We start from the raw sequence: 9,605 nt of genomic DNA on the forward strand, positions 1-9,605 counted from the left end.
TTGCTCTTACAGTTATTTAACTTGAAGGCCATCACAAAATAGCAAGTCCTAAAAGATTTGAAACATTACTAAATGCTCACCTCTAGTCAGTAATTATATATTTAGTTTAAACATGATACAAATTATATTTCACCTGATCTCTCCATAGAGGATCACTTACATTCCAAAAAGTGAAAAATTGGAATAACCATTTAAATTTGATAAATTTATAATATGTTGATGTTAAAGGCCATATAATCAAGTGCGAGTTTACTAACCATGACAGACACCATACCCAGTTAAAAGCCTCATAAAGTAATAACTTGTGGCATTTACTTAAGGATTTAGTAGTAATAAGAATATATATGGTATGTATGTGTGTACATCTCTCTCTATAATAGGCCACTTAATATTATAAAATTTGTCATGTAATTTTTATACCACTTCATTTGATTTACCTACATTGTGCTATTATGTGTGTTTTCTAGGAATCGAAGGCCCAATCCTTGCTTTGTCTACTGCATTATACATGGGATAGTTATAATGGGTAATTTGAATATACTTCTTCTAATACCATATAGTTGCTTGCTAAAATTATACATTTAATGTTTGCTTGAGCCATTAAGTTTTCTGAATGCTATTTTGTTGAAAGTCATTATTGTAATAAATGGATATTATCCTATTATTTCTATCTCTGAGTGGAGGATATCATTATGAGAATTTTCCAATGGATGATCTAAAGAAAAATTTTGATTATTTTGTTTGAAGGAAATGCAAAGGGATTTGCATTCCCAAGTGATGGATATCACTGATGTATAAAATTGTCTTCCTTTTGCTTTATTTGAGATCTTATTTTTGTTTCAAAAGAAAAGCAATTTTCAAAAGTAAAGCAAAAACTATATATCTATATTAATTTACATGTGTTGTGATCAGTAGACCATTCAGAATCCAATGATTTTATTTCTCAATGCCCAAGGATAAATAAGGGAACAAGTACATGTTGATAATTTGAATAATCTTACATTTAAAAGGCTAGAAGTTTGGAAACCAGAGTCACACATTATTTTATACACATCAAGAGGCATTACACATTTTTATTTAGTTGAAAAGTAATGTCAAAGCTCTACCTTTTGAAAGTCTTAAGTTCATATGGATATTTATATACAATATTGCATCATAAAATCAAATGTTTAAATTGTCAGAAGTCAATTAGCATGTCCTCTGAAATGGAAAATTCAAGTTTAGCTTAACTTACATTTTGAACTTCACTTTCTTATATGACTGCATCAATATTTAAGTGGAAAATCTCTATGCACAGATAGTGTACTTGAGTGGGTCAAAAACTAAGTGTAACCCCTGCCCACATGCTTGAGTTTTGGTTGCGAGTAGAGAAACAAGAGCTTTCTAGATAAATAGGAGACAATACTGGGATCATATCTCTGAAGAGTTTCAACAAATATTTACACACACAGACATACACACAAACACAAATTTATGGATCAACTACATTGGGAAGTTCTTGGTTAAACAAAAGCAAATGTGTTCCTTTACAGCAAGGAACTACTGTCTGAGCACAAGATATGCAAGTATTAGGTAAGGTATTCCAAAATATATTGGCCATACAAACCACTTTTCATAGAATACCACATAGGAATATCATTCTCTGAAATCTAAAATAATATAAAATATTTTAATTGTCATTAAATCCAGCTAGCACTTTAAATGATATCTTACTTAAACTCTCATTAATATTTATCACTTTTTACCACTTCAATAGTAGCTTCTAGGACACTGTATTCTCTTTCCAATTTTCATTCTTCCATTTACAGAGGAAAATTAATATGGTTGTTCTCTTTTTAGTCAAGCCACCAAAAAGCTAATTTGTCATATGGGTTTCCTCCCACTATAATTCTGTCTTATAATATTAGGTAAAACTTTCTTATTCCCTTCCAAAATGAAGGAAATGAGCTTTCATTCAAGTTAGATGTCTAACATAATGTGAGGAGAGACATTTTTGGGGGGAAGTAGAGTTCAATTTGAGACTACAAATGTCCCATGGAGTACCCTTGCTCCTGATGAAACTGCCTCCTCCAAGCTTTGACATTACCCATGTCAAGACTGAAGGTAGGGGGATCTGAGAACCCTACATGCATATGGTAAAACCATCATTTCTTATTACCAGCACTTCTTGTTCCATAACCACAAATTTTCTGAAAGACTGCAACATAGAAAACCACAACCAAAGCTGATTATAATATCCCCAGGAGAAACAACCAAAATTAATCCAAATACTCTCTTATCCTTATTTATGTCCAGATCCTTAGTTCAGTACACTTAGTTTTTTAATCATGCAAATTCTTGAAGACACAAGGCTCTGTACATCCGCTGAAATGTCTCATTCTCTCACAATGTAAACTCTTTCGGTGACTTTTGAACAAAGAAAATTTCTTATACCCCCTCATGTGTCTCAATATGTTTTCTACTTCTTATTCTGACATCTAGATACCTAAGTATACTGCTTTTGCAGTAGGATTCTTAAGAGGTCCTTCACTCACACCCCAAAGAGCAGTGGCCTGGAGTTAGAATAAAACCAGCAAATGATCTGTTTAAAATGTAGTAGGGGCCTGCCTGAATGTTTTTCATAATGGTTGTAAAAACCTACCAAAAATATCATTAAAGTTTTATCAACTTGCATATTACCTTTCTTCCACCAGTATTTATATTATTACTTTTAGTGTTGTCACTTGACAACTACATAAACAACCTATGCAACAAATTATAATTAGTTTTGTAAATTGCTCCTCAAATTTGTCCTACACTTCACCTCAGTCATCTATTTCCATTATCATTCCCTCTAGACATTATCATTATCAATGTCTGGACTACCTCCAATATCTTAAAAACACCCATGTGTACAAATTACATTTTTACATTAAATACAAACTACTTAAGAATGCCAAGTCTTCAAATTCTTTGATTCTACCATGACCTCTACTAACTGAAGCCAATTCATGGTTGATCTCCTTATTTTTGAAGTTACTAACACACACTAATCTAACTGATCTCATCCTAAATATAACTGCAAAAGATACCATAAATACAGATTACAGTCCACTATGACTGAGTCACAAAAATTTCAACAAAATACTAGCAAACCATATCTAACAATACATTAAAAAGGTTATGTTGATAATCAAGTGGGGTTTATCTCTGGAATACAAAAATTTTTCAGTATCCACAAATCAATCGTTGTGATAGACCACACTAACAAGTTGAAGAATAAGAATCTTATGATCATCTAAATAAATGCTGAAAAAACCTTTTGATAAAATTCAACATCCTATTATAATAAAATATCTCCAGAAAGTGGGCATAGAGGAAATATACCTCAACATAATAAACATTGTATATGACAAGTATACAGCTAATAGCATATTCAGTGGTGAAAAGCTGAAAGCTTGTTGAAGTCCCATTGATTTATTTTTTTATTTCTATTGCTTTGGGAGACCAACCTAAAAAAACATTTGTATGGTTGATATCAGAGAATGGTTTTCCTATGTTGTCTTCTAGGAGTTTGATGGTGTCTTGTAATTTTGAGTTTATTTTTGTGCTTTGTGTGAGGGTGTGCTCTAGTTTCATTGATTTATATTACATGCAACTGTCCAGTTTTCTCAGCCCCACTTGCTGAAGAGACTGCTTTTTTTCTTTTTCCCCCATTTTCTATTCTTGCCTCCTTTGTTGAAGAATAATTGACCATATGTGTCTGGGTTTATTTCTGCATTCTCTATTCTGTTCCATTGGTCTGTATGTCTGATTTGGTACCAGTACCACACTGTCTTGATTACTGTAACGTTGAAGTATTTTCTGAAATCTGGGAAAGTTATGCCTCCTGCTTGGCCCCCCTCCCATGGGATTGCTTTGGCAATTCTGGGTCTTTTGTGGTTCTGTATAAATTTTTGGATGTTTTTTTCTGGTTTTGTGAAAAACTTCAGGGGTGATTTGATAGGGATTGCATTGAATCTGTAGATTGCTTTGGGTAGTGCTGCCCTTTTAACGATATTAAGTCTTCCAATCCAGGAACATGGAATATATTTCCATTTCTTTGAATGCTCTTTAATTACCTTGATTAATAGTTCTCATCTGGTAAGTCTTTCACCTCATTTATCAGGTTTATTCCCAGGTATTTAATATTTTTGGGCGTGATTTTAAAAGGTATTACATTTTTATATTCCTTTTCTAATATACCATTGTTAGTACACATAATTGCAACCGAATTCTGAATGTTAATCTTGTAACCTGCTACTTGCTTGATTCGTTGATCACATTGAATAGTTTTTGTTGGTTTTTGGATTTTTCTATATATAGTATCAAGTCATCTGCATAGAGTGACAATTTTACCTCTTCTCTTCCAATTTGGATACCTTTATTTCTTTTGTTTGTCTGATTGCTGTGGCCAGAACTTCCAATACTACGCTGAATAAAAGTGGTGAGAGTGGGCATCCTTGTCTTGTTCCAGATTTTAGTGGGAAGGCTTTCAGCGTTTCTTCATTGAATATTGTATTGGCTCTGGATTTTTCATAAAGGGCTTTTATTATGTTGCGATATATTTCCTCTATACCCACTTTGGTAAGAGGTTTTTTTTTTTTTTTGTGAATGGATGTTGTATTTTGTCAAATTCTCTTTCTGTATCTATTGAGATAATTATGTGTTTTTTGCCTTTTATCTTGTTAATGTAGTGTATTATGTTGATTGATTTGTATATGTTGAGCCATACTTGTGAACATTGGATGAATCCCACTTGTCATGGTGTATGAACTTTTTATATGTTGTTGAATTCAGTTGAGTAAAATTTTGTTGAGAATTTTTGCATCTGTATTCATCAAAGATATAATTTTCTTTTTTAGTTTGTATCTTTGTCTAGTTTTGGTATTAGGGTGATGCTGGCTTCAAAGAATGTGTTGGGAGTATTCCATATTCTTCATTATTTTGGAGAAGTTTAAGAATTATGGGTATTAGTTCTTCTTCATATTTTTGGTAGAATTCAACTGTAAAGCCATCTGGTCCTGCACTTGTGTTTGTAGGGAGTGTTTTTATTATATACTCAATTTCATTTCTAGTTATCTGTCTGTTCAATTTACCTATTTCTTCTTGATTCAGTTTTGGTGGGCTATATGTTTCTAGAAAGTTGCCCTTTTCTTCTAGATTATCAAATTTGTTGGTATACTGCAACTGCTTATAGTATTCTCTTATGGATTTTTGTATTTCTGTAGTATCTGTTGAGATTTCTCCTTTTCATTTCAAAATGAAAAGCTTTTTCACAGCAAAGAAAACCACTAAAAAAAAAAAAGACAACATACAGGATTGAGAAAATAGTATCAAATGATGCAACCAACAAGGGCTTGATCTCCAAAATATACAAACAACTCATACAACTAAACAGCAAAAAAAGAAAAAACAAACAAACAACCCAGTTGAAAAATTGGCGGAACTATAGAATAGATATTTTTCCAAAGAAGACATATGGATTGCCAGCAGGCACATGAAAAAATGCTCAGCATCACTAATTTTTAGAGAAATGCAGATCAAGACTACCATGAGGTAACATTTCATACCACTCAGAATGGCCATCACTAGTAAGTCTACAAATAATGCTGGACAGATTGCGGAGAAAAGAGAATCCTCCTAAACAGTTGATGGGAAAATAAATGAGTATAACCACTATGGAAAACTGTATGGAGATACCTCAGGAAACTAAATCTAGAACTACCACATGATCCAAAATTCCCACTCCTGGGCATATATCACAACAAAGTTTCACTGAAAAAGATAACATGTGCCTGTATGTTCACTGAAGCACTATTCACAACAGTCAGGACATGAAAACAACCTGTATCCAATGACAGTTACACTGGATGAAGAAATGTGGTACATATACACAATGGGATACTACTCAGCCATACAAAGGAAGAAAATAATGCTATTTGAAGCAACATGGATGGAACTAGAGACTTTCTTTCTCATAAAGAGAAAGATAAATGCCATATGATATCACTTATATCTGAAATCTTATATATGGCACATATGATATCACTTATATCTGGAATCAAATATTTGGCACAACTCGGGATCCGAGCCTCATCTGCGACCTTCACCACAGCTCACAGCCAGGTCCTTAACCCACTGAGGGAGGCCAGGGATCAAACCTGCATCCTCGTGGATACTAGTCAGGTTCATAACCTGCAGAGCCACAATGGGAACTGCCTGACTGGAAGTTTTAGGGTTGCAGAAATCTGACAAATTGAAATTTAAAACATTAGTGAATGCTGGGTGTTTAATAATCTTCAATAGGGCTATAGCTACATGAAGGAAGAGTGGCTCAGCATATATAATATCTTTTAGGATACTCACCTCTGTTCATTCACCTAGGCCAGAACTATCATTTCATTCTTAGAGATAGAAATGTTATTTTCTAGGGGACTGTATATAATCTTTAGGTATAAACCAAATTTTCATTTCTCATCTTCAGACTTTTTATCTAACAGCCTAATTTATTTTTCCTTAATCAAGGACTCAGGAATTGTACTTGGTTGTTCTCCAGATCTGTCTACCATCCTACTCTAGGATTTATCGAGCACTTGCTATCACACTTAAAGTAGAATATGAAGTCTTTTCTAAATGTCCATAAAATATCTAGTCCCTGACTACTTCTCCCAACACATTTAATTATCATCTTCACCTTTTTAAGTATGCATTGTGTCCCTCTCTTCAATTCTTATCCTCATACTGTGAACTCCCTGGTTTCAGAGCTTTGTACATTCTATCCTCTCTACTATAAAGTTCTTCCTCCAGAAATCCATATGACTTACTTACTCCTCATTCCATCAAGTTTTGGCTCATTTTCAGCTCCTCAGCAAGACATTCTCTTACTACCATCTAAAAGATCATCCCAGGGAGTTCCCACTGTGGTGCAGTGGAAATAAATCTTACTAGAATCCATGAGGTTGTGGGTTGGATCCCTGGCCTTGGTCGGTGTTTCCAGGATCCAGCATTGCCATGAGTGGCTTGGACTCCTCTTTGTTATGATGTGGGCTGGCAGCTGTAGCTCTGATTCGAACCCTAGCCTGAGAACTTCCATAGGCCATGGGTGCAGATCTAAAAAGCAAATAATAATAATAATAATAATTTTAAAAATAATAAAATGTCATCCCACTTCCCTGTATTTTACACTACTTTCTTTTTTTTCATAGCATTTAAGAGTTTCTGAGATTTTTTTTCTTGTTTGTTTTTGTTGCATGGATAAAAAATGATTTATATAATTATGTGTGTATTTACCTGAAATGTCAAAATATGAAAAACATTTAATAACAAATTCATATTAAGCTTTTAGTTTAATTGAGAAAGATCACAGGTTTTCTGTTGTTTCACTTCACGTTCTAATGAGTATCACAATTAAGTGTTGCTTTAATTAAAAAGCAGTTTAAATGTATGTAACCAGAGTTGTTTACCCTGCCAGCTTATTCTGACAAGTTAGTAATTTCAAATTCATTCATCTAAAATGGAAATCAGCATTACATTTAATGAAATCAAAAGGTTATTGGGCTTGAAAAGCTCAAAATAAATGAAAGCATTCCTAAGTACTAAGAGAATAAGGACTCTTAAGAAGGAAATGTATGCTTTTTCCTGATATCTGTGCTTTTAGCTGAAGTGCAATTCTTCCTCTGTCTCACCTTTAGGGAATCAAAAATGAGAACTCAACAAGAAAAAATGTGTGATAGTGTACATTGTTTGCTCTTGAAAACTTATTAAATTCTGAGAGAAAACAAGATTCAAAATAATTGAAAATGCTCATTTCAATTTGTCTTGTTTCTACTAGCAGATGTTACTCGACAAAAAATAAAATGTGAAATTAACAAATAATATGATGTTTTTCGAATTGATCTTTTTACCTATAAATCACTTAGGACTTTTATATTGTTAGCATCCTCTCTCACTCTCCCATGTGGACAGACACGCATATATAGATGTGTGTTTAACAAATAGAATGTATATAAAAAACAGTTTTCTGAACTTTCAAAAAAAAATATACCACGGATAGAATTAAAAATAAATTACATTATCAGAGAGTGCAGTCTTTGAAAGTCTCTGCTCCAGGGAACAAATAATATCTTGGACTAAATAAAGAGTCTGATATTGATGGCCTCAATAAATGATTGAGTAGTACTGCATACTTGAGGTTATTACACATCACTGGTATATTAAACATGAAATGGGGATAATTAAAAAAAATATTTTGTTGTCTTCTCCCTTAGATAACTGTATCTATTGCTGATTCTCCTCTTAACTGAAATACTGAAGATCCTCAGGTAAGACTAATTTTACTCTGTATATGAGGTTGACTTCATACTTTGCAATTGGTTAACACCATTCCTAGTTCATTAAATAAATACTGTAACTTTAGTTCTAACATTTGATAACTAAAAGCACTTTTATTAATTTTCTTCATCCTACTGCAATTCTTTAGATTTGTTTTTCTATGTTGATATAGATAATAGCTTTACAGAATGAAACAAAAATATACTTTTAAAAAATGTGCTATAACTTTTGGAAGCTGACAACATTTATTTTGTTTTCTCTGGTATACCACGAAATTTGTTCCCTTGCAGAATCTTGTTTGTTCTCATTCTGAAAGTATCAAATTCAATTTGAGGGAGAATATGAATTAAACACTAAAGTAGATGTTCTTTATTTAATATACTTAAAGTAAACTGTTAGAACAAATTGAATTAGAAATAGAAATACTAGATATGCTACTTAGCCATATATACACATATTTTAATTATTAAAATACCATTATTATCTTATCCAAGATGAGAGAATTTATAAGGAACATATAAGGTATCTGTTAAAAATGTGTTTTATTTATTTAAAAAACTGTTACAGTAATATTAGCTTCCTTTATATTATCTATTTATTGACATGATTTCCCAGCATATGCTTCTTAAGTGCAAATGAAAGAATGTGATTGCTTTAGTTTGAAGATGCCTGTAGGCATTAAGCTCACTTCAGGGTGTACCAGGTCCCTTCAGGGTGTACCAGGTCCCAGAGGCATGGCTTGTCTCTCAACACTAGCCCAACAATTGCATCAGTGTATCTCCCCATCATCCCCTCACTTGTAAAAATATAGAAAACCAATTTTGTTACTGAGCTAAACTAACCCACAAGAGATTGCTGTAAAACATTACGTAAATAAACTCTTTAAATAGTGCATTCTCTTATTCCGTATATTATCTTTAGAGAGGTGACTATTACTCCTTCTCATTTTATCTTCCATGTCTCCTGAGCTCTTTACTTTTAATCTTGTGGCTGCACTGTGTTGTATTCTGGTTAATATCTTTAGAAAGTTGATTTCATCACATTCCTATCTTTAGTATTGTGTAAAATGCTGTTTAGCATGTTAACCACACATCCTAGCAAACAAAACCATTTGTTAACCCACTTTCAAATGCATTTTCTCTTTCTCTGTCCCCTGCAAAAATATTACCAGTATCTAGAACATCTTTGTACCCCATTCTTAGATCTTAGATTCCGTGTTCCTCAAGGATAACCACTATTCTGACAAATCAACA

Source organism: Sus scrofa, chromosome 2 (assembly GCF_000003025.6).
Source record: "Sus scrofa isolate TJ Tabasco breed Duroc chromosome 2, Sscrofa11.1, whole genome shotgun sequence".
NCBI classification, from domain to species: Eukaryota; Metazoa; Chordata; class Mammalia; order Artiodactyla; family Suidae; genus Sus; species Sus scrofa.